We start from the raw sequence: 26,911 nt of genomic DNA on the forward strand, positions 1-26,911 counted from the left end.
CCTAACTTCTCCCTCTAAATAATTAAGGCTTGCTATTAATGTTTGAGTACTTCAAGCTTGATATTCTCTTAGCTAAGACATAATAGATATTGTATCTATCCTACACTGTTTTTGAGAGCTTATGATATGAGTCCTATCAATGCTGATTAGGCTGAACGCAGTAGGAAGTAGTAGAAAGTGTTTTTCAGAATGAATACAAGAAAACGAGTGTGTGGTGGAAAATAAACCTTTAAAATGTTTACCCTTAGGGAAGAAATAGAACTATTGCAGTGGTTTTCTATTTGTCTAACATATGGTATAGATAAATGTCTGATGCTGTTAGCAATCTTCTGTAGGGAATTAGAGTAGTTTCACTGTCTCTAGCTTTGATCGGTACACAAATATCTGGATATTAAATACTGACAAGAAAAATAATGGACAAGTGTCATTTTTGAAGTTATTCAAATACATAACTTTATGAAGCTAAATAATTTCAAATGAAAAGTGTTTTCCAATTTTACACATAACTAATAATTAGCTACTTCAAATACATTTGGAGAGCATATCTTTTCCTTTCTCCATAAATTATTCTGTAGCTGTGCTGGATTCCAGTAGGGCTTTTTTATTTTTATTTTATTACTTTTTAAAGCCCACATCTAATTTGTTTGCTGTTTTGAGCTTCAGCTGGATGTGTGGGTGGAATTGAGTTGGACATATCCCAAAGAGAAGCATTATTTTTTATAATAAAGTAACTACGGGGCCTCGTAACACAGAGATCTACAGTTACAGTTTACACAGTAAGTTTTGATGTTGGTGGAACTCGGAGAAAACACCATTTTAGACTGTTACGCTAGCTGAAATAAGGCATTCATTTTAAAGGTTTAATGTCATAACTACTATGATAATCTTATTTTTTCTGGTAAAAATACAAAATAGATGGTTAAAGCACTTGAATGAAACTAACAGCATGTATTTCAAACAAGTAGATAATGTTAGTGAACTCTGTTTCAAATGAAAATTCTTCATGCTGTATACTTTACTGTGGCCAACTCAACCTGGAAAGTGTGGATAGGCTCCAAGGCATTTTGTATGCTTCTTCCAGAACTGCCTTTGAAAACTGGAAGCAGGTAACAATGCAAATTTAATTTGTTACGCATTTAAATAAAATGTCTGGGTCTCAGATATGGGAGCAAAAAGTGGTTTCTGGTGTTTGATCTTTGATGCTACAGTGTGTTCTGTTATTAATTAATGAGGTGAAGCATGCAAATAAAAATAAAATACAGGCTGGGACACATTTCTGGGTGAAATTCTACAGCTCTTCAAAATTGATGAGATTTCTGTCAGTGGGCCAGTGAAGCTGTGAAGTCTGGTTTTCACTCCATGTTTATCTCGTACTATGTGTGTGTGTGTGTACGTATACAAATCTATCTATATGCATGTGTATGTAAAATGAAGTAATACTGTTGGCAGTGTCCTTCTCTGTGACCGTGCTCCTGAAAAGGATATTAGGTATTTGTATACTCACAACAAATATGAACTAGATTAAAGGGGTTATCATGTCAAAAAAAAAATGCTAGTAATCATTCAAATCAATCCTGGCAAACTGGAAATAGGAACAGGACCACATTTTATTTCTCTGTTGAAGCTGGAATATTGAAAAGCCAATACCAGTGGGAGCGTTGAATTTTGTGTTCATAAAATCCTGTAAGAAACAAAGGCAGAAGAATGCCATCTCTAATTTGAGATGAAATAGAAAATCACATTTTTCATAATCTGTAGTGAAAGGAGAAAGCTGGAAAACAAAAGGATATCAGAGGATGCACCTTGAAGTGTGTGTATGGACTTTTCCTAGTACCTGCGTATTTTAAAAATATTAAAACTCACTGCAAGCTGTAGAACTTCTGTATGAGCAATAGGTATACTCTGTCCATTCAGTTATGATGATATTTTTGTAGAAAAAATCCCTGCCTCTAAAAAATAAAAAAATCCCATATTATTTAATGAATCCTGCTAATCATCTTAGCAGGAAGTTAGCATGGTGATTTATTTGTACTCTTCTACTGACACTCTGAAACTTGGTTGTACTTTAAGTATTGGATGACAGAAATTAATTCTTTCTGAAAATAATCCTTGCAGTGTGTGCATGTGTGTGTGCCTATATATGTACATATACCTTCTTAAATTGTCAGAATTAAAACAAAGGACTTTAGAAATCAAGCTTTGATGGCTTTCTGCAGAGCTGTATTCTGCATTTCCTGTCTTATTAGCAGATGTCACGCTACTTTGTAGGAATTTCTATATTGTGATTAATGCTATGATTTTTTTGTATGAGGAAGAAGTTCTATATGTTGTTGCTTCAAAATAATTACAACATAAAAGGATATGTGTTGTTTGTTTGTATGTGTTAAGTACTAGCTCTCATCTTCACAAAAAAGCAGTTCTGCCTGTTAAACCCAATATAAGAGTGTTTAATCAAAAAGAAGGTACTTTCAGGACTGCTAATATAATTATGATTTTAAAAGTTTTAAGATTCACATCCTCCCCTAGAATCGTAAGTGATTGAATGTATAAAACAATTTGTAAGGAAAGTACATACAGCTCTTTCGTAGTATTTAACAATATATATTTTTTTCTGTTTGATAAGCATGACTTCCACTGAAAATGAGAACAAAACCTTCACAGTACTAACTCCTCAATGTTTTTTAAGATCTGTCCCAGGAATGGTGAAAATAAGTGATGACTATGGAGCGAAAATGTAGTTAGGCTGACAGAAAACAGTGCTGCAGAAATATTTAATAATAAGATTTAGATAAGGAGCTTCAGTAAAATAACTGGGAATAAAGCTGACAAAGCCTAGATTTTAAAACAAGTCATATGGAAGTGGATGAAACAGCTCTATATTTATTTGTATACTGACATCTAGCTGGAGCATTTTATTTATGTATGGTGTTTTTAGTAACACAGACATTTAAACCAGCAAAATAGCTTTATGCAAAAGCTGCCTACTCAACAGATGTATTAACTGTTTGCTGTTGGAGGTATGAAGAAAATTATGTAGAATTAGTGGGAAAACAGGTGACAGCTACAGGAAATAAGTATTACAATATATGTATTTTAGAGAGAGAGAGAGAAACAGAAAGTACTGAGAAAGGATTTCAAGGATGCTCCTGCTCAAATGTTAAGCAGAAAAGATCTGGAAAACTCGGAAGACTATCACTCTGAGCAGATCAACCATAGTCATTTTGTTTTGTTTAGTTTTCCATTACTTTGCCAATCTATGAAAGTTGGATCACTAAGAAATGGTCCAACAGTGAGAAAAATAGCACTTCAGTGCTGTATTGCTGCTTCACAATACAGGTGACAGAACTGTCTCAAATTTACAAATTAGATTTTTTTTTTTTGTCCATTATGTTTCTGTCAGTACATTACAGCGATAAAAACTTCCAATAATATACAAAGGAAAATAAACGCTGTCAGGAAGGGAAATATGCAAGTCACAAAGGCAAAAAAGTTAATCTGAGAAAATGAACGACAAATCGACAGTAACCTCACCTCCCATTGTATTCTCTGTTTGGATCTACTATGGAAACTATACTTAATACTTCTGTAAATTAGTCTTAATTAAATGCTTAAAGCATATTTCAACCTTTGTTCTGTATACATAATGATTAATATTTCAAAATTTTTAAAATATTTCAGAATAAAGCAGATTGATGTTGCTACATTTTGCCTTCATTTTGAAAAGAATTTTTCATTTTTTACTTGGATTTATTTTTTATCTATTTATGATTTCTAGCTCCCTTTCCACAATAACATCACAATAAATAGTATTTCTCACTGAAGTATGTTTATTTTTGTAAAAAAGAAAAAATAAGTAGGATTAACTATAGAAATATAGGAAAATATAGATACTTAAATGAGATCTGTTCTTATTTTCTTAAATTCTGGTTATACTGTAGTGCAACAAACATAACTCAGAGAATGGGTTTTCAAGTATAAAGAATGTAGGATCATTGGCTTTCAAAACTTTCCCCACCTTAGACGGACATGGCAGATCAAAGCTAAAAGTTACGTGGTGGTTATCAGCAAAATTAACCATTACTGCAGGAAATAAAAAGTACCTATTAAATTCATAAGCAGGTTTGTCTGTTTAAGATTTCCAGAGAAGTTTTGTAGGCTTTCATAACTAGGTTAAATTCTGGGCTGCCACCTGAACTTTTCCAGGTTTATTTTTTCTTTCAACTAAAACATCAATTTTTTCAACATTAAGTCATTAATAACTAGCATGCCTGAGATAAAAACTCCTCTCCAATATGTTGCTGTTACTGCACTACCCTTTGTATCGACTATCATGCCTTAGATTTGTTCCCTCAGCACATTTCTTTGCCTTCCTACATATTTCTTCCGAATTATTTATAAAGTAAATCAGCCAATATATTTGAAAACAGGTTATGAACTGGATGTTAGTGCACCTGCATTTATATCTGCAATTCCCAAAGACTTGTCATTCATATTTGCCCTCTGTCACTGAGATCCAATCAAGTTCTGAATCTATTTGAGCAGCTCATCACTGCAACTTACTGATCTTGCTGATTAGTCTTTTATATTTTTAGATTGATTTAGATAGATTATTCTTTCGAATATTTTCACTGTATTTATAGAACGATTTCTTACATGCCCTAGTAAATTGCATATAGGGATTTCCCACTCAGTGCTTTTCAGAAGAATTTATAAAATATATTGCAGTGATTTCTCTTTGATCCATAATCAAATAATAACTTTACATAGGCTTTCTGACTAAGATAACCTTTCTACTCTTTCTCAAACTTTCCTATTTGGACCTTCATATACAAAAAAGGAACATTCTCCTTATTTTTCCTCACCATTTCAAAGGTGAAATTATATAGCTCCTTTTGCTTGTATCTTGGCCTAGGAACAATCTTGCACGATCAATTTCCATAGCAATGCAAACTTCTGTTGATTCTTGAAAGGGCAAAATGATTGGGCTAGATGATCTAGACTAATCAGAGAAGGTAATTATGATCTATCTATCTATATATTTTATATATAATAGGATATACACTTTCTTTAGGTAATGAAATGCCTTCAGCTTGTTCTGAGACATGACTATTAGAAGTTACATTTACTTTCCTTTCACACTAATGCCTGTGAAGCTAACATGGCCTTTTGTTGCTCTTCTTCCTAGTCACCTGAAGCCTTGGTACTCTCAGTCTTCCCCAGCCTTCTTGAGGGTGGCCTAATACTATGAAGCATCTTTAAAATACTGTTTGCATTTGTTAGTTCTTTGCTGCTTGTTCATCATTCTCTTCCAAATTGCCTGACTTTGTACGGGAAGAACTTCTGACACCTACTGAAGTACAAGAACAGAGTAGCATTCCAGTGGTGTTTTTGCTCAGGGCATTACCAACTTTGTGCCGTCAACTATGAATAACAATTCTGCATTTATGACGAACAAGTTATGACAGATAACACAGCAGTCATAGTAATCTGCCAACCTGATAGTCAAAGCAATCTTGACTCACTGGCCCATCTAAATTTACCGCATGACTTTGACAAATGGATTCTAAACCTGATAATCTAGTGTAACAATGACTGTGACCAGACTGTGCCTGTTTTTATTACCTCTATAGATACTATAAATGTGCTCTGCAGATACTACAAATGTGAAAAATTTAAAGGTAAAAATAAATAAAAAATTAAGAAAAGGGAATAAAACTATGTACATTCTCCTCATTACTTTTCTAAGTTCACTCGCACTGAACACAAAACTGGAGCAGATAACCTACAGATGTTGCTTCCAAACTAAAGTATTCTGTAGTTCTACTGGAAATTCACAAAATTCACTCTGAAGATGGAGAAAAAAGCTTACAGACAACTGGAATGCTGCTGACTACATCTTCTCCTTTTCATCTTATTATTAAAATTTACTAATACTAATTACAACAAGCCATCCCAAATGAAGAGGGCGAGAAGCCCATAGAATTACCTAAATTCTTATTTTATCACTGTTCCTTATATTTTAAAATAAAAAATGCTTTCCTTCAGGACCTTTCAAACCATTTTTATCACAGCACAAAATTTCTACATCAGCAACTCTAATTTTCACACTGGAAACAAGAATTTTGTCTCTCTTTTTTTTTTTTTTCCCCAGTCTGTTTAAAATTTAAAAAATAGGCAAAGCTTAACACAGACAAAAGTGAACATGTTCTTAGGCAGCTGAATTTTAAACAATCTTTCTGTTTAAACTGTTTTCTTATGAATTTTGTAATTTTTTTTTTCTTGGAGAATATCTGTTTACAAGAGCTCTTCTGCATTGTGAAGTGGAAAGGCAAGCTTTTACTCATATACATATCAGTTTCATCAATGGGTTTATGCAGGTGTTTGTGCAATACATCACACAGCTGGAAGTATTGAATATTAATCCAAGTTTTCTTGCATATATTTAATAAGCTTTTAGTTAACTAATAGATGGATCCTATCCTGCAGACTGTGAGGGCATAGAGAAAGATGTGAAATGAGACGGAATACATGTGTATACATCACAATTAAGTCAATATTTGCCAAGCTAAAGTAACGTTACAACTGTCCAGAAATAAACCCAATGAACTGAGTGCAATTGTAATGCCAGTAACACTTGAAAATAAGACAAATCTCACTTATAACAGCAAATTCTACATCAAACTTATGTTTGTTCTAGAATAACATGACAGGGAAAAAAAACTAAAAGAAAAAAAAAAAAAGACAAGACAGAAACTGGAACTGAAATAACCAACACACTAAACTACTGAGACCTGGCACAATAACTTCCAGGAAACTTCAGGTTTCACTTAGCATAAGTCATAAATGTACTTCATTTATTCCGCTTTTTCTCCAGTATTTCTACACGATTTAATTTTTCTTCCCAATCAAAGATGACTATCAGTTAAAAAAAAAAAAAATCGGATTATTATCAGTTCCGCTGCCTGTTTACACCTTCTAATCAATACTATTTCTCTCATGGTGCTAAACTTCAATGTGACCATCACTGCTGCTGGAGTATCATTACTACAGTTGAAGTTATCCATTTAGTTTGGGCAACAGATAACTAATACAGGGTGAATCAGAAAAGTAATTACTATGTGCTATCTAGTCTGCATAATTTCCAGGATGGATATCTATAGAATGTACCCAGTTGTGAAACATTCATACAATTATTTTATTTATTCCAGAATGGTCTAATTTTTCCAATATCTTTGACTGTGCCATTAAAAAAGTAACTGCACAACAGCTCAGAGATTCTCACTAAAAGCCTGTATGAAAATTGTAGGAAAAAATGTTTCTTATTCTCTATTTAGCTGACCATTTTTCAGTTGAATAGTATCCTTGTGAAAGTCAGTTTGCTAGATTATGAACATCAGAGAAACTTTAATCCTTTAGAAGATAGATACCCTACTCTTCTCAATGGTTCCTATGTATTTTGTCCTTCATAAAGTATCTAAGAATGTATATAACCATGATTTTTATCATGCCCAGTTTTTCCAGTACGTTTGTTTTCTCTCAGCTAGCACCAATGTCCATTTCCATTGCGGTTTCAGTCACTATTAGCAGTTTTCTAGTATCACATATTCAAATCTACGCATACTGAGTTGCAACAAAACTGTCCAATGCAGGATCCTTGTGGTCCTGGACTCCTCTACATGCAACTATATGCTTTCTCCTTTTCCCTGGATAGTATGACAACACTTAAATCATGTCTACTAATTCAACTCCCAAACAATAAACTTGAATTAACTGACTTTCTTTAATATTGAATTTCTTAAGCCAAATTCTCCTGAGAAACAGCTTTCTGCTTTTTGAATCTATTTCTGTTCCATCCTAGGAAATGAATAAGCCTATTCTTTAACCAGTGCTCAGATAAATTCTGACACATTTTACCCATCACTGATCAAGCACTTCATCTAATTAGCTCTCTAATGAACTCCTCAATTGCAAAGCTACAGGTATGCTGCATCTCTTTTCTAAACTCTTCAATGGGAAACCTTTTTAAAATACACCACACAACTAACAAAATTCCTCTTTCTTTTCTCTTCCTCCATCTATAGGGATGGGGTCCTACTGATGTGCATTGTTCCAGGGTTAGTTGATTCTCTCTCCTCCTACACAAACCTCTGTTAGCAACTCTCCTCAAGTATCTGGCTGTATGTCTCAATAGCCTCTGTCTACAAAAAAAAAAAAAAATAAAATAAAAAAATTGGCAGATTTTAGCCACTGAATAGAAGTTATAAATTGGATTAAAGTAGGTAAGATATACAGCAGTATTCTTCTCTTGCTGTTGAACTGGGGCAATGAAATGTTATGAGTGATCATTCAAAGCTGGCATTTTATGCGCTTTGTGTACAGCTCTGCAAAGGATTTGATTCCTCAGCTTCTTCAGTAATCACTTCTTTTTGTTGTGACTTTATACCAATCCATTACACCAGCTACAATAAAGACTAGAGATAAAATGTCTAAACTCTGCACTTCAATGGAAGCCCATTAAACTGTAGCACACTAGTAGACTTTACCATTTCATGTAAATCATGTCTTGGAAAATACATCTGGCTTGCTCAATCAGCTTACCCAATGAGTTCTGATGGGCTGTTCGCTGACCTGCAAGGAGCCAGCTAAGCCATCCTCTGCATATTGGACTTGATGTGTCTGCCAAACTACATTATCCATCTGGTTGTGCAGACCTTTCTGACACAGAAAGGTCTTCTGCAGAACAGCTACAGTCAAACAACCTTTGTAATAAAATAAATAAATAATTTGTGAACATCACCAGTTGCTATGAAATTTGAAGAATATTCAGCATTTCTGACGAGCAAGCTATTATTTAAAATTCTAAACATGATTTTCTGAATCTGACTTCTGAGTCCTTTTAAAAGACCTTATTTATTTTTTTTTTGAATAATGTGAAAAAAAAATGGCCCAGACATCAGAATGTGGGGATATTATTTAGACGATTAATACCATGGAACAGTGCAAAAAGGCAGCTATAAAGCATACAACATGCTTAACAAGAAGCCACAGGCAAGCTTTGAGCACAAATCCCCTAATCCTATTGATCCTACTTCTGAAAAAAGTGAAGCTTTTCTGTGACTCAGAAGGGTGACAATATACAGTAAGTGCACACGGCAGGCAATGTATGCTTCAGGAAACTTAATCACATAACCTTCTTCATTACTTGAAAAATCACTTCTGTCAATACTCAAGCCACATCCTCACTGACTGCTGCTGTTTAAGATGCTGTCAATCTTCCATATAATTTTGTGAACCAAATAAATTCCAAGTCATTTAATGTGTTATTATCTCTGCTGATAACACCCCATTCAGGAATTGCAGAAATAGGAAACTAAAACTTATTTTAGTCCTTTTGTTCTGGCAATTTCTCAGTCTCCCAATATAAAAACATAAGGTTGCAACATAGAACTGGAGACTGATTAAGTATATCCTCATATATCTGTTCATAGTATAATATATTTCTATTATAAATAAAATATATTTTTTTATCTTTATTGATACAATTATCTTTGAAAGCAGACATTTCACTCATACAGATTATCTGACTCATTCAGATTATCTAACCTGTTTGGTTAATTTTTTTGTAGATTATACTACTTGGTTTTATACACATTTCCCAGAAGAACGTAAATTCATCTGCCTAGAGTGATTGTTATTACTCATGTCTGAGATTACTATTGCTTTACACGGTTTGACATATCATTCAAACCACAGTCATGATAAAAATTAAATTTGATTCTGATTTGATTAAAACCATATTTAAACCTCCCCACTTTGTGAGAAGATTTCTATCATTTTTTTTTCTGCCAGTATAGTGCTGTTTTGTTTTGTTTTACTGTTGTTTTTGTTTTTTAAAATTTGAGCAATACAAAATCCCAATCAAAATGAAGGCTGAAATTACTGTGTTACTGGTAATTCCATTTCTTATTCTGGCTCAGTTGGAAGCAATCAGCAATAATCTAGATTCCTAGATAACTGTTTCAGAGAAGAAGAAGGTTTTTACTTTACAAAGAAAAACTAGGGAAGAGATTGTAAACACATTTTCTGACCCTTGAATAAGAAACAACAATTATCATGTGTAGTCATAACAGCAAAGACACAACGAAACATGATTTTGATAGTCAAAAAATATGCATAGCTCCCTAATTCACACAGAAAATAATCTGCCCTTGAGTTTCAAATTTTTAATTCTTTATGTCAAAGTCAAGATGGGTGGGAAAAATAAAAAAAGAAAGATCTTTGCCCTTTCATGTCCTTCTACCTACTATGAGCATTATAAATAAATAAATAAATACATAAATAAATACATAAATAAATAAAAGAACTGAGATAAAAGAAACTGGGTGATTAATTATTCCTACTTACTGTCCTGGAAAGAACAGAGAATCATAAAAAGTAAAGAGAGGAAAAACTGAAGGTGATGATTCATCTGCTTCTTGACTCAATCATAATCAATGAGTGGCAAGCAACAATATAAAACACGCATAAAACAACAGTGCTAAAATTATTGTTTGCCTTGTTGCTACATGTTCTTTTACCTTGTATTGAATTTAACCATAATTTAAATATAAAATAGCATAAAACATCTGCTTGATGCATTGGAAAGATACAAATTCATTTGAAGAAATAGCAAAGAAACTGCAGTCTGGAAAAGGCAGGTGTTCTATGTATGGCTTTTACACACTGAGATATATCAATGGAGCCAGAATCAGCTCTCTCAGGTTAAGGTGATGTCATCAGAGACTGGGAGGGAAACCAGACTACAGTAACATCATTATGATGTTTCCAGAAGATGTAAGATGATCAAAGAACACACCAGGCATCAATCTTCTCTGATACCTCCCTATACTCTGGAGCAGGCATTACATCATCCTCTACTGGAAGATCTGATTTGCAATACTCAGATGTATAGATACAAAATGCAATGAGTTATTTCAGCCTATTCTGAAATGGCATCTGCAGCTTGCTTCAGTGAATGCCACATAGACACAGCATTCACCCATACCACTGGCAATAAACGAGTGTTAACACTTGACAGACAGAAATCCAAAATGCCATAGGGAAAGGGATCAGAAATGCCCAACAGTATGAGAAAGATGAACATCTTGGCGATATCTTTCCCATCCTCTTAATTTTGCATGTGAATAAACAATGCAGATTCTTTTTCTGCATTTCTGCATTTCAGTATTTCTCATGTAATCATAGTGATGAGTAGTTACGCATGTAACACCCTGCCCTTGAGGAACTGAGGACATTCATTCACCACTGCCACACTTCCTCCTCCAGAGTGGAACACAGCAGCTGTCTGCCGGACAGAAAACATCGAATAAAATAATTGCTGGGGAGATTCTGGGTAAGTAGGCAACCCCTGGAGCTGGTGACTAATTGTAAGAAATGATTACATAAGCAAATTTAACCTATTTTCAAGCCTATTCTGCTTTACAATAATTCACCAATCTTTTCAGATTTTACCAGGAGATACACTGCAAATAGAAATTAACTCTTACAAAACATTAAAGTTTCAAGATTTAAATTTAATGGGCATTCTAATAAAGTTTTCGTGTAAAGATTCTTCTTGAGATTTATTCAGAAAGGTCATAAAAATACTCATTATACATTTTCTTAGAAATTCAGACGAAAATTCACCACTTTATTATTACACTGTTCACTCACTGATTATTTATTAGTGCTAAAAATTACTTGACTTGGCTACAACACTGAGGTTAACAGTCAGGCTCTTAGAAGAAGAGTTCAATGGAAACTCCAGTGCCTACAAGTGGCTATTTAATGTCCTGCTGGAAAGGGAGCACCTTCATTGCCCTCTACTGCCAGAATAAGGCACTCCTTTCAGAGGAAAAAATGGCACATACTGAATTACCATTACAATTTTCTGCAGTCTATTTAATGACCATTCCCTGTACAGATTTCAACTTCTGTTTGGCAATGATGGATCTTAGAAATGGTCTGTGCCACTTTCTACACCTTAGAGAAACTCAGTGTGTAGTGGAGCTCTGCATGAAAAAAGAAGTTGGAGATGAGATGGGCCAGGAGAAGGTGAATGGGTCAGAAAGACCAAGTCTTTTATGTTTACTTATTTAGTTATTTATTTTTCTTTTGGTAACAGACTGTCAGGGAAGGTTTCTGTAGCCAGTTAAGAGCGCTTGGTAAAGCTGCTTATAGGAGCTGTGGCTGCATTCTAACTATATAGCAATCACTTGTATCAGCACTGAAATGGTTTTGAAAACTTTATTTGCAGTGAGTCCTCTTTACTGGAACTGAAACAACAATACTAGTGTAAAGGAAAGAAAATGGGAAAAAAGCTGTCCACCAGAAAATGCATGGATTTCAGTTTTATTTTATTTGCCCCTCTATTTCATTTTTAAAAGATCACTCCCTTACTTAGTCTTCCTAAACTAAGCTTCACCCCAAGTGGAATTTCCAGAGGAGTTATAAACCCCTGAAAAATGGGGTTTATAACAGGAATGTTGACAGCTGGCCCTTAACAGTAGCAGAGTTACCCACCACTGCTATAATATAGTAGTCTCTAACTACTCTAATTCTGATGAAAAGTTACTGTAATGTGACTCCCTATCTATACTAGGCCACATCATTTTTCTTCTTTATGGGCCTCATTATGGTAAGGAAAATGCATGTCCCCCTAGAGAAAGCTGGTAGAAGAGGATCTAAGTACTTATAAGATATGTTTCTTTTACATCAGTGCCTGAATATAATGCTAGAAGATCTAATGTGCTTACTGTAATGAGAAACATTATCAACACTCCTTAGAAAATGCAGACTTAGATGTAGTACAGAATTCTAACACAAGTTAATCTATAGTGCCTTTTATCTTGAAGGATTCCTAGGTGTTTTAATGAATAATATCCCTGGGCAACATTCACTTATCCCCAAAAACACAGCTGCCCATGGGATGGACAAAGCAACCTTTCTCTATCTGCAGTACTGTAGCTCTCTTCATGCTCACAGAGGAGAGAAACAGAAAACAGATTCTCAACTGAATGCAGAGCTTTACACAGAATATACTTCTAAAATTAACTACCAAGTGGGAGGCACAACAGTTTTGCATCAAATGGTCTCTAGATACTTTCTATAGGTACATCAAATAATTCTTTATAGTGAGCCAACTGCATATTTGTTTTTACTAGAAAACAGAATTCCTAGTGTTTATTCTATTATTCTTTGCATGCAACAGCAGTAGAATCACACGATGCGGCTGTTCTAACTGCGCAGTTGCACTTACTGTTTTTTGTGCTACAGGGAAAAAGAAAAAGTGAAAGGATGTAAATATTATTTTACAAAACTTAAAATGAAAATACATTTTTACATGAGTATTTCCAATACATTTCAGTACACTTTTTTACACAGTTTCTCAAGTATTAAATTAAAGATTTTTGCCTTCATGTTTGTGCTCACAAATACTGTGTTTATATGTGTGTTAGAGGAAGGGAGAATTTATGCACATAAACTGTCATTTCAAGGTCAGATTGAGAAATGCATTTGCTATTAATGACAGTAAACAACAGAGGTGGATAAATATGGGTAGCTTTTAGCAGATGAGCAGCTTAGACCACTGCTTAATATTTTTTAGAACAGACAAAAGTTTTTGATATGCAGTAGAAAACTAGCAAAGACAGAGCAAAGTCAAAGCTATAATCAGAATGTACTGTGATTAAAAAAGAATAAATCAGATGGATATAAGAGATTATGGCCATCTGTATTTTTTCCTCATGGGTCACTCTTACTCTTGCTTAAGGGCCCAAAAATCTCATCCCCAACATATTTGCCAGGAATATAGCCCATTTCAGCCTTGTGGAGTAACTTCCATTCAACAAAACATGCAGCTCCAGGAAGTGTTGATCAATATTGATACATAGTCAGAAAAAGAATTACTAGGAGACTGAAAGTGCCTTTTTTTCTACCTTGCAAAATCACCTTTTGCATGAAGTGAAACTTTCTTAAACATGAATTATCTGATAGCAAATCCATAACTCACTGGTGTGGCCTGGTCAAATGCTATAGTTCTTGGTCAATACTCAGACTTTCTTATCTCTAACACAGAACATGATAACTGCCAGTATAATTCAGTCAGAGTGAGTTGTAAATGTAATGCTAATTGTATTTGTACACAAAATGTATTAGTTCTCCATTCTGGCTGAAAATCAAAATTTTGCCCACAGTAAAGCAAACGCAAATGTGTTAATTTCACTTTGTCTTATGCTGGCACTTCATACAGTTACTCACCCAATGTGATATAACAACAGTAAGGTGTTTTATTTAGCACAAGTTCCATTTAATGAAGCAATGACCCAGCAAGCTTGTTCCCATTTATCTTTTGTGTTTGACACCATGGAAAAATTCCTATCATTTGCTGTTATTGTAGATTTTCTAAAAATCTACATTACTTCCATATGCATGGCTCTAAGTACTGCAGCACTGTTATCAATAATTGTATTTGGTCAGAACATTCATGATATATAATAGACATTAAAAAAAATACTATCTCATCTGTGGAAGTCTACGTTCCTTTAAATCTTCTAAGTACTTTTCCAAAAATTATCATCTTAAACTCTATTTTAAACGGGGGGTTCTGACATGGAAAAGTGAAGTATCTTGCTCTGAAAACTGAGCTAAAACCAACCTAACTCTGTCTTCTCACCCACTTGATGGTGCTGTTTCCAAAACACATACTCCACAGTGAAAGAGAAAATGAATAAATACATTGAAAATTTTTACTGTATAAAATACAATGAATAATAAACCAATTTTCTTACAAATACAAAAACTAGATCTTTACAGATACAAAAGCTAGAACATTCTATTTCTCTAGCGTTTGCTCCGTTTTCAATTAAATGTATCAAAATTTTTACTCTCTCCTAATGGATGACCAGATCATTTAATCTTTTCTTAAGTCACATAGCCATGTGATACAGTCGGTAAGGTCATTTGCATAATTAGGATGACTCATCTAACAAAGCTTGGCAGATCAGCATTTTGAATGGAAGATTTTAATTTTTCCTGGAAAAAGTGCAAATTTCATCCCTGATCTTCAAACAGTCATATATTTGAAAACGTTCATGCACACCCTCTCCTTATGTAAAGGCTCAAACATTCCATATTTGGTTTGCTTCTCCATTAGGGGAAATATCAGTGGCCAGCTAAAAGTATTAAGGATTTAAGACTACATAAAGTCAACAGGGCATATCAATGGCAGTCAAATAGATTATCTAAGTAGGATGTATTATGCAGCTGAATCAGGAGGCTTATATGGGAAACCACGCTTTAATAAAACACTTCTAATGAGCTAGAGTTAAAACAATGTAGGGTATACATGCACAGTGTAATGGGATCTTGCAGAGATAAACAAACAAACAAACAAAAAACATGAACTATTTGTTGCAATTCCTAGAAATAGAATTACTTATCATAGATTTTTCTACAGCAAGAGTAAAACCTCAGGTACTTCAATTACTGAAAACTTGATATGAAGGTCCACATAAAATACTGTTGCTTTTAAATAAAATCATACAAAAATATTTTTAGATCTTGGGTACTTTACATTTATTAATAAATATTTTATGAAGTTCCACTACAGATGCTATTTAAACATATGATAACCCTGAATAATTAGTCTACAGCACATATCACGAATAAAACTGATTACTCAGAAAAAAAGGAAAAATGCAAGGCTTGCCAAAGACACAAAATGAGGCCCTGAGATGAGGCCCTGAAATGACATTAACCTTGATTAAGGTTACTGCCTAAAGCTGATTGTCAACACAGGATCTTTCAATCCATTGCTCTTATTCCTCTTATATTTCATCTTAATCTGAATGAAATTTTAATGCACTTTTAAAAAACACATTAATAATTACATGAAAAAAAATAAGAAGTGTTAGAATCAAATATGAATTCTTCACATAGTAATTTTCTCTTCATGTTGCTCTCCCCTTTATTCCATTAAAGCAGAGCTTGCCCATAACTGTCAGGCTATGTACAACAATTTCAGGAAGAGTTTTTTTGGGTCACTCAGCTTTGACCATCTTGGATCTTGTTGTTTTGTGTGAGAGCTGGGTATCTGACAGGCTAACATGATTACTGCTGTGTTTTCTTCTGCCTTTTTTAAGCTTATCGGCAAGATACACTGGCTCTGAGACCCTGCCCTGCTAACATCAGCCTGACAAAATCCATCCTGTTAGTGACTGATTACCCTCCCTGCCAGGCTGCAATGATCAATGAGCGGATGGACTTGTCAGACACTTCTTTAGACATCTCTGTGGCAAGGTGTGTGGCAAATCTAACAGTGGAAAGAAAAACATTCTAGGGACCTACCCCTTCTCTTTTAATGTGCTTGTGGGGTCTTTTACTTCTTCAGAGCCAGTGATTCTTCATCCTGGCTGGAGAACTGGCTTTAGATCTTTGTATTTCGAAATACAAAGTTTATGCGATATCTTCGTGTATGCATACAAAACTTAAATGCATTACAAATAGGCCTAGCAACCTCGGCGCAGTTCTTGAATGAAGTGAATTTCATGGAAAATGTTGCAGACCTGTATTCTTTGCATAATTTTTCTTCATCTTTTTCAAGGTAAACCCAACTTACACAAAGAATATATGAAGACAACTGAAATCACAAGAAATCTTTTAATGACTTCACAAGTATGTAAGTTGGGCCTGGGCCTGTAGAACAAACAAAAGTTTATTCTATCCACACAGCTTATTACAGTTTATTTCATTAGCTTTGTGAAGTCAGTTACCTATGTTTCTTGTGATTTTCACAGTATAACATAATTTTTGAACCTTTCTTTAATTATTATTTAAAATATCTTCAGAATTGCTAAAAAAAAAAAAAAAAAAAGGTATATCAGTACAGATCTTAACCAGTGCATTAATTTCTCAGTGAGAAGGTGCAGCTGTGGTTGAACTGTGACCAAATTTTAATGTTAATGTTTGTTCCGCATTATGGCACTGAATCCCGAATACAAAATCATTGGTAACCAGATGGTGAAAATGTTAATGTTTTATAAGACAACTGTGGAAAAACATTATCTATGTCATTCAACAAACATTACATTAAAGGACTGATATAATCCAATTTTATATTGACATTGTAAACTTCACAGGTAACTTTAAAGGAGTACCAAGTGTACCTCTTGCACAGCATATCAGTTTTGCACTAGCAGATGGAAAAACAGGACTTCCAATTGGAGATGTTGATGCCAAATGAGTGGTACAGATTCCTCAGTGGAAAGAAGAACTTCACTGAGGTCAAGTAAGAACAAAAGGGAAATGCTGCAGTAGAAAAGACTGACTATTTCTATATCCAGAGTTATAAACTGGATATGCTTAAAATATTTCATTGTGTATGTTTGCAGAACTATAGTACCAAAAAAGCTATAGGCCTGCCAGATGTTGATAAAAAAAGACATGGAAGAATGGGATTAAGGACATGATAATTGTAGTGCTAGCAAAGAAATCAAGCAGTGAAAGAATTGGATTTGACTTTGTGATGAATAGTGAAGTCTTAAACACTGGAAGAACTGAAAAATAGTACAGTAAATTGGGCATATTATTACAAAACATGACTTTCTCTGTAAGGATAACTCTGATGGTATATGATTTTCTTTTATGAACAAAGTGGAAAAGCTATTAGCAAAAATACAAGCAATTTGTTTTTTTTTTTTTTTAAAAAAAAGGAAATAAAGGATATAACCTTTTGTCTGCAAGTAGTCCTAGAAATATCTTTAAAGATTTTTAATGCATGGATATGGAAATGTCCTCTTTTTTCTTGCTTTATTTTGCTGAAAATGACTCATACCTTTGCTAAGGACATTCGCAAAATCTTAGGCATCACTTAAATCCTCCTTTAGCCCTGAAAATAAGACATAAGTAGAGTAGTCACTTTGCCAGTCCTCCACGGAGTGATTCATTTCATCCATTTTTTTTTCTTAATCTTAAATGAAAGGAAGAGAATTAGTACTTAACTTGAACAAATAAAGTCTGAACAAATACTGTAATCAACAAATTTGGTCTTGTTTTTCTCTCAGAAGTCCTTGAATACATTATAGATTTACTCTTTAAAGCATCTTGATGACACATTTCAACATCAGCATTTAGCTTGTGGCTTGCTAGTCTTGTTTTGGTTTTAGAATTTTGATATGTATTGCTTAGATGTGATTACCCATTATCTGTGGTCTATAGTAGAGAACAGTGGTTGAAAGACAGTGAAAATTAAGCTTGATGCAATAATATGAAGCAGTCTATCCCAAATTTAAGAAAAAAAATCTTCTCTTGCTATGTATTGTGTATTGTTATTTTTCATTTAGTTTTCTTAGTTATTTTATAACACCTAGTCTTTCAGTTCTTACTGCTGACATTCCCAGAACAGTTTGATATTTGTCTGCCCAGCAGATGTAAGAGTATCTCTGACTAAGAAGACAGGTTGAGTGAGCCTGCAATATGGTCAATACAAGGATGTTCTGGGGCTGTCTGACTATCCAGAGCATCTCTGGGATATCTTGAGAATACTTCAGCTGAAATACCAAGGGTAAAAGCTCAGGATCCAGTAGAAAAGTCTAAATGAGGCTTCAATGAAGCTACCCTCTGGTCTAATATATTTTGCATCACTGTAATAGAAGACGGATCTCATCAGAAAGAGAAGAAAGGAGAGGATCTGGCAGACCAGCTGCTTTTTAAAAAAATTTCCAGTAGGTATAGAGTCCTCTCTACACTTGAGTTTGAGTGGCATCTTACAGTAAGCTATAAAATGTCATCTGGAAACTGTCAAACACAGGTCTTGAAGAGTATGAAGAAATGCCCTTCCTTGGTTCTTCACTTCTGGGACAATTCTGGGCTCATCATACAATTAGCAGAAAGAAAACATACGTTCATATGTTTCTAGATTATCCGGACTTTGGTATCTGAAAGCGAGGGCATCTGTTCTACAGAAACATTTGTTCTTCAGGTGCATTCTGCTTTCCAGGCATCTTAAATATTATCATGGAGGATGGAGGTTGATGCAGTCAAGCTGTGGATGTTGATAGTAGAACATCTGTGGGCCTCTGCTTCTTAAACAACATCCAGGCTACTGGCAAAGGAGGTAAAAAGGACCTTCCAAAACACACTGCAAATCAATATAGTTAGTACTGCTGACAGTATGGAAGCTCACCCATTGGAACTGAAGATGCCTAGAGCAGAACAGACTGATATAAGGTTCCTTACGAGGAGCCCTGGGTAAAACTGTGTGTCCTGTCAATGGCTCTGACACAACTGGAATGAATTACATTCACAAGACAATTATAATGTAGTTATAGATGAATGAAGCAGTGATCTATAAACTTACAAACTACCTAAATAACAATAACTGCAATGGACGTGTCAATACCAGACTCTTTCTGTCACAGATTTATGAGGATCTGGCAGACCCATCGACTTCTGGGTTAGGATGGAAGCCTGCAAAGAGGAATGCAGTATCTCCTGGTCCTGTGGGATGAAACAAACAAACAAAACAAAACAAAACAAAAAAAAAACCCTGAATGGTACAGATCAATGTCTGGGTATTTTAAGCGAGTTGAAGTGAAATAGTGGTTCCAAAGTTACACTCATTCTGTCAAGACTATTCCAGGTTCTTTTTTTTTTTCTTTCTTTATGATTTTAAAAAGATCCAGTTTCCGCTAAGAAGTATGGAAACTTATATCACCCACCCAGGCAGAATTAGACTTGATAGGAGCTAGCTGATTTTAAAGAATACAAAATGTATCCATCTTTCATTGTAAGAAGATTTTTGCTTTCCACTGGGCTTACCTATTTTTGCACTGCTATTGTATGGTATTCTATCTATTTCTAATAAATAATATTAATAAAAGACCTTCACTGCAAATGCATGTGCACACATTCATTTCCTGACACATTGTTGCATTTATTTTTAGCTTCCTGATGAATTTAGTTTTTTCATTAAATGTACAGGGAAATAAAGGAGCAGAAAATCCACAGTACTCTATAAAGAGGTAAAGCAAAGAGTAAATAGATTCATTGCTTTCCTCAAAAGAAATGTATTGTGCAGCTCCTGAGGAATACAATATTGAGATGAAAATGAAGCTGCAATGGAAATGGAATGAGAAATAGGTATTTGCTTCTGGGTGAGCACAACAAACCTATCAGCTACATAGTTAAAGAGCAGCCCCGTCACACCAATTCCTGATGACTAAATAAACTACAGGTAGAAGGACAGGGGAATAAGACAGAAGGAAAGAAAGGAAATGAAGCTGCCAAATGAAAGAGAAGTGTTTCTGCAAAGGTCAGTAAAGGATAAGATTAGTTTGGAGTAAGCCAATACTACAGTGTAATTTGCAGTATTTTCAAACACTTCAGAATAAGCACTCCTAGCTATTTTTAATACAGGCTTTGAGCCATGACTATCTAAGTAGACAGAGTAGGCATTAAAAGTTCATAGGGCTTGATATTGCCTGTAAAGAGGGAGCCCCTACAGAATTTTATTTTATTACTAACCTTTATTAGTCTTGTAGCCAATGCTGATTAAAGTGTTGTGGCATATCTGTCAGCATGCATGAATGCATAGAGATTATTAGCATCTGCATTTAAAAGTCTAAGAGCCAAGAGGTAGAGTCACAAGCCTGGAATACTAATTCCTATTTTATTCAATGTAAACAGTCGAAGGGATGGATAATAGCATATTTGGCTTCATTTTACTGGCATGTTTATCTATCCTTTTGCTCTTTTCTCTCAGCATGTAACTAAGACAACAGAAAGTAATCCAAAATATGAGGTGTATCTACAAGTATGGGTCAAATGAATTCCAATGCAGAACATCCAAATTTGGATGGTCTAAACCATTTCTAGCCTCTATAGGCTGATGACTTTATTGTAATACCTCTGTTCAAGCTGCTCACAAAGAGATTTGGACTTAATATTAATAAAAAACATGTATTCTGCAAAGGTAGCCTTTTAGTATTATGCATGGAGACACATTCCAGACTTTTACTGAAGTATTTGGTGATTGTGTAGGCATAACTTCTAAACCAGTTAACTATTATTATTTTTTTCCACTGAGAATATTTAGAATTAACAATTCAAACTGAGCTGCATGTGTAGTTGCTTGAGTCACACTGCATTGTTTTGTTTAGGGAGTGATGACTGAAACTTAGTAAATTACTTAACAAATTAAGAAATTTAAACCTATGTGGGTTTTTTTGTTTGTTTGTTTTTTTGTGATGTCCAAAGCAAATATTGTTCCACAGTTAAGTGGGTTTTAGTTACAGCAAAATGCCTATTTTGGTCAACATTCAAATTAACATAATATTTCTGTTATGAATCCAAACCAAATGTGAATAATGAAGGTAACAATCTGGTTCGAAGTGGAAGTCCACTTGGAAATGACTAAAGGTTTGTGAATAATATCTCTTGTTATTTATGATGCTCCTTTCAATGGTATGGTCCATAAAATCCTGAGACAAATTAGGCAAAATTAGGCAGAGCTCTGCTGCTGATTTAGGAAAACTATCTGGGCTCAGTTCAAATAATATATCTTTGCTGATGTACAGCAGAGTGAAAAATCTATCTTTAAACTGGACTCTTGGTTGCTTTCACCTCTATGGAGATAAAACCCTAAAACGGGGAAACTTTTCTGTCTGGCACAGAACTATAACCAGCAGGTCATAAACCACTGTTGAGCATTAATTTAAATGAACAAAGAGATGACTTCTAGCTAAGACAAGCAAGTTACTCAAATGTAAATCACAACAATAACTAGAGATCACTATGTCATCACTATCGCGATGTTTTTGAACTGAATATCCTTTTAGTTTTTTTTTTTTAACTAGAAAATACTTTATTTTGATGAGGCTGAGCATGACAGTCTGGCACAGGGTTCCCAAAGTTTAAATACATATTCTTGTAAGTACTCTTTCAAAATAACACAGAGAAAAAGTAGTGGTATGTATAACTGTAATACTGTGGATTGTAAATATATATCACATAACCTTAATTAATTAAATCCATTAATCAAGACAATATGCTAAGTTAGTAAATGTATAAATTAAAATTTGAATAATTATAACTGAAAACGTCTCTTAAGGTAATTAAAAAAGCTGAGTGTTGTCTACAAAAGTGTTTGTGTAAATGTCTCAGTATTCTATTACTGAAAATGTTCTGTAATTTGAAGCTGTCTGACAATCTTGTTCAGTTTAAAATCTGTATGTATGAATGTACTTGCTTCTAAGTATTTTTTAATAAGCCTTGGAAATGTAAGCCTTAGTAATTCAACATCTCTTTCTTCTTTATCCCTTAATGATTTTAATATGTCTGTCTATAATATTTTAGGACAGTTGCAATTCCAGTGCAAAGTTATATTTCACTGTTACTGTAGTTTCTTAAATTATTTGCTTTATCTTTATTCTGATAGCCTCTAAGATGAAATGCTCCTATTCTAGGCATACTGTGCTGTAAGCATATGAGGTCTAATCAATGCCTGTTATCACACCAGTGATCTTTGGATCCAGCCATTAAAAATGGTTGTAGACCCGAACAGGCTAGCCAATACTCATGGTAGTATCTAGAGATGTTGATCTTGCTTCCTAAGCTTTAAACATCCTAATATGTCAAAGGAATTAATGTCATTAATCACTATTATTTCTCTCCTGAAAAAAAAAGTAGTTGAATTAAATTTCCCCAGTGTTTTCCAATCCCCCATAGCATGCCTATTATGCTCTATAACATGGATTACTTTGATTTTTCTGTTCATTTTAAAGTGTCATCTGTATTATGGTTATTCATTTGCTCTTTCCCTTTATGCATCACTATTTAGAGACTTCCTTGTCAGCTCTTCATGAAACTTACTGTAAAGCTCAGATTTATAGTTACTACAATTCACATTTTTAATGCAGCAGACCCTGAATATCTAAGCAAATTCTATCCTAATGTCTGACTAATAACATGTCTTATTACAAAATATGAAGTCTTCATTACAAAATTTTGCTTATTTCTCTGCTGTGGTTTGCAGTTCTGCTTATCACCTATTGCTTTTATTCTGTTGTTTCACCACTTTGGCAACTATATCAGTTTGGATATTGGATATTGGATATTGGATATATCACTGGGAATTTAGATGAAGCATTGTTGTAGCATAGCCTGAAAATCTCAAGCTTGCAAGTGCAAAAACTCACCTTAGTCTACTGGCCTTCACAGAAAAAAAACATCCAAATCCATCTCAATGCAAAGATTAATGGCAAAAATCACCTCTTTTTTATCTGCATGCTTTCAGTCCACCTAGCTATTTCAGTTTAACTAAGATGTCGTGAAGTTTGCTTAGCCTGCAAAAAGTGTGAGTATAACTGCACTGGAAGACAACAGCAGTTAGACCCACATAGAGAATAACACTCTTAGGGTATCTTTCTCCTGTTTCCCAAGGCTTTGGCTGCAGTATGATAATTTGCCTGTCCGGGAAGAGCTTTCAGGTATTTCTGGGAAGTTTTGAACATGAGGTTAATCAACTCTAAAATAGCTCCTACAGGTGCTAAGGAGGGAAACAAACGAATTTTGTTTTGTCCTGTGCCATCTTGTGAGAGTCCTAGAGCAATTAATGTCCACAACATATGACTTTGTTATGTGTCAATTTACTTAATGAAGGCCAGAATCTGCAATGGTCAAGAATGGAGTCTCTTTATGCCAGTACATTCATTGTGGCAGTTGTAAGGTGCCTTGGAACACACACACATATATAACAGCAACAAATCTGGGTACAATTTACCTTTTCTATTACCTCAGAGTAGAATGCCTCTACTTTGCTAACTGGGGAAAAACACATGAGGGAAAATACATTTGTATTTCAAATATATTTAATTTACTGTGTATGTCTAAAAGATGCTTTCCTCATTACTTTCCTACTCAAGCATAAAATTAGCAACAAGATAGTTATCATCAATGGCTATACTAAGGACTGTCAAAAATTTGAGGTTACTTTTTTACATCAGAGATTGGTAATTTGAAAGGAAGCAGAAAGCAGGCCTGTTTAAAATGATGATCTAATTTCACAATCCACAGTTAGTCCAGAACCGAATTAAAAAACCTGGGAGTACATCATTCTGACTCTGACTGACTGACAACATTTGTTCATTTTATTCATTTTTTGTACCATTCATTTTTTATTTTTTTGATATCTAATAATGCTTTCAAGTTCAAGCTGTAGTTTTGTGTGAGAATTAGACAGAAATGATGTAGACTGTATCATTTCGTCTGTTCTTCTGACTACATGGAAAAATGTGTTGTACTTTGCTGAAGCTTCTTACCACACCACATGAAGATGCAGAATCTGCAAGAATTTCATGTCACAATTTTAGACACTTAGTTTTTAAATATCACATGAAAACAGCAGAAGATTTTCTTCAGTTTGGATCTCAAATTGTGTAAGGAATATTTCAACTATAATGTTTAGGTTCTTACATAACTTGTACAGCAGCTGTACAATACATTTCCTAGAGCACTACAGTCAGCCCCAGTGATATTTTTGTATAGAATGTAAATTTACTTATCTATAGACAAATGTAAATTGGATCAGGTATTAAAAATGGATTAAAAATAGAAATGTAATTATACTAGCACATCCTTGAAGATGACTGCTACTGTTCACTTACAAAACACATGACATGACAACGTAATGTGCACTTTTTTTGGCTGTTGTGAGAACAGTTGTCTTTTAAGAGACCTAATAAGATCACATACAAAACATTTTTTTCCCTGTGAGTATTTAAAGTGTATATCACATAAAATATATATTTTTTTAATTTTCATTTCTGATATTTAACTTGACTGAAATACGAAAAGATCCTTCTTAACCTTAAACAGACACTAAAATTGGATTTATTGCTACTGTGGCAACAAGTATGAAATGAGATAAACATTGATTTAGTTCTTATGTTGCAATTGGATTGGTAGGTTCACTTTTTCCATATTTTCCATTTGCTAAATGTTCTAATGTCTATTATGCATTTTTATGATAGCTTCACATTGGCAAGAAACATTCACTAAACTTGTAATGACACATTTGTTAGCATTGGTGTTAATCTGTCATCATATTTCCCTATTTAGCATTGTTAAGACCTCCTGATACGCTTTTCTGGACAAGATGAATGTAAATAGATCTGTTTCCTGTTCAGCTGCCTCCACACGTAATTCATTAAGCATTGGTTCAAACCGAACCATAACTTTAGTATTAATGTTTTTCCTGTGAAAAATAAAGTGGCCATATATTTCTACAGTTCTGTGTTTTAAGCTGTTACTGATTGGTGAAAATTCTGTCTTACCTAGCACTTCCAGCTTGTTTAGTAATGATGCTGTCAATGGGCTCTAAGCAGTTTTAAAAGTCAGATGGTTCTTCTTTACACAGTGTTTTACTGACATCTTCAGTTGACAGAATTCCAGGATTAGTAATGGTAAATTACTATTTGCTGGAAGCAGGACACTTCAGACCCTTTTTAAAACTTTTCTGGTTTTCTTATTAATTCAACAATTTTAAAGCTATTTGTCAAGTAAAGCTATTAAATTTAATGGTCTCCTAACACTGGGTCACCTCTTAGTAAATATATTTAGAAAATATTACTGCTATATTTCCATCAGAATGTCAGTCTTAAAGGAGTATGTAATTATAAGTATAGCTATTGCCCCTCTTGCAAAGTGCTTCTTGTCCTTAAACAGACAAGTATTTTCAAGTTCAATAGGATTTTACCTCAATATAAATCAGCATTTGAACATATTGCACATATCACATTTTAGTACAGAGTCCTCATGCTTCACATAAGCTATAGGACAAACAACATTTTCCAAACAGTTTAAATCTAATGTTTACTTATTTGAATGAAGGAAAAAACACATTTTGGGTAGTTCCTGAGTTCCTCAAAGACCTGCTCATTTCTTAAGTCCTCAAGGCTATGTCTTACCAGCAGATCTACATGGGTAAGCAGATTTTTGACTGTGAAGGTAGATTTTCAGAATCAGGAATTAAGACATGTACTGGGCCTGGCTGGGATAGAGTTAACCTTCCCCACAGCGGCCCATAGAGTGCTGTGCTTTGCATGTGTAGCTAGAACAATGTTGATACCCCACTACTGTTTTGGTGATAGCTGAGGAGTGCTGGCACAGCATCAAGGCGGACTCTCCAACTCCACCCTGCACTCCCAAAGGCCTGCAGGCCAGGGGTGGGCATGAGGTGGGGAGAGGACACAGCCAGGACAGCTGACCCAAACTGACCACATACCGCATGACATCCTGCTCAGCAATGAAAGCTGGGGAGAAATATGGAGAAGGGGACTCTTGTTAAGAAAGCATTTGTCTTCCTGAGCAACTGCTAAATGTATTGAGGCCCTGCTTCCTAAGAAGTGGCTGAACATTGATTGCTAATGGGAAGTAGGGAATATTTTTTTCTCCTTTTGCTTGTATGTGGCCTTTGCTTTATTGTATTTTTATTTTCCTTTCATTGAACTGCTTCTTATCTCAACTCATAAGATTTTTTAATTTTTTTTTCCATCATATTTTCTCCCCCTGTCCTTCTGAGAAGGGAAGTGAGAGAGCAGCCCGGTGGTGCTTAGCCGCCTGTCGGTTGTTAAACCACCATAAGATGCCAATTTTATACGCTCTGCAACGACTAAACGTACATCTGATGACTTCTCATAACTCTAAATAGCACTGAGGACAGCATACGCCTCTGCGGTCAGTAAGTAGCTGAAAAACCCATCTGTGCCGAGTACTTCAACGTCGTCAAGTGGTTGGTCTGCATTTGATTACAACCTACCATTGTTCGCAGACTCCTCATTATTACTCCAACTGCTCAAGAAGCAAATGTCTGTGC

The 26,911-nt window shown here is 34.6% G+C and overlaps 1 protein-coding gene across 1 annotated transcript in view; it reads right to left on the minus strand.

Moving 5' to 3' along the window:
* Positions 1 to 26,911, minus strand: part of CDH8 (cadherin 8) — a 360,605-nt gene that overhangs the window by 208,058 nt on the left and 125,636 nt on the right. The gene's annotated exons all lie outside the window — the stretch shown is intronic.

The sequence above is a fragment of the Anser brachyrhynchus genome (assembly GCF_964034855.1).
Source record: "Anser brachyrhynchus genome assembly, chromosome: 12".
Taxonomy (NCBI): domain Eukaryota; kingdom Metazoa; phylum Chordata; class Aves; order Anseriformes; family Anatidae; genus Anser; species Anser brachyrhynchus.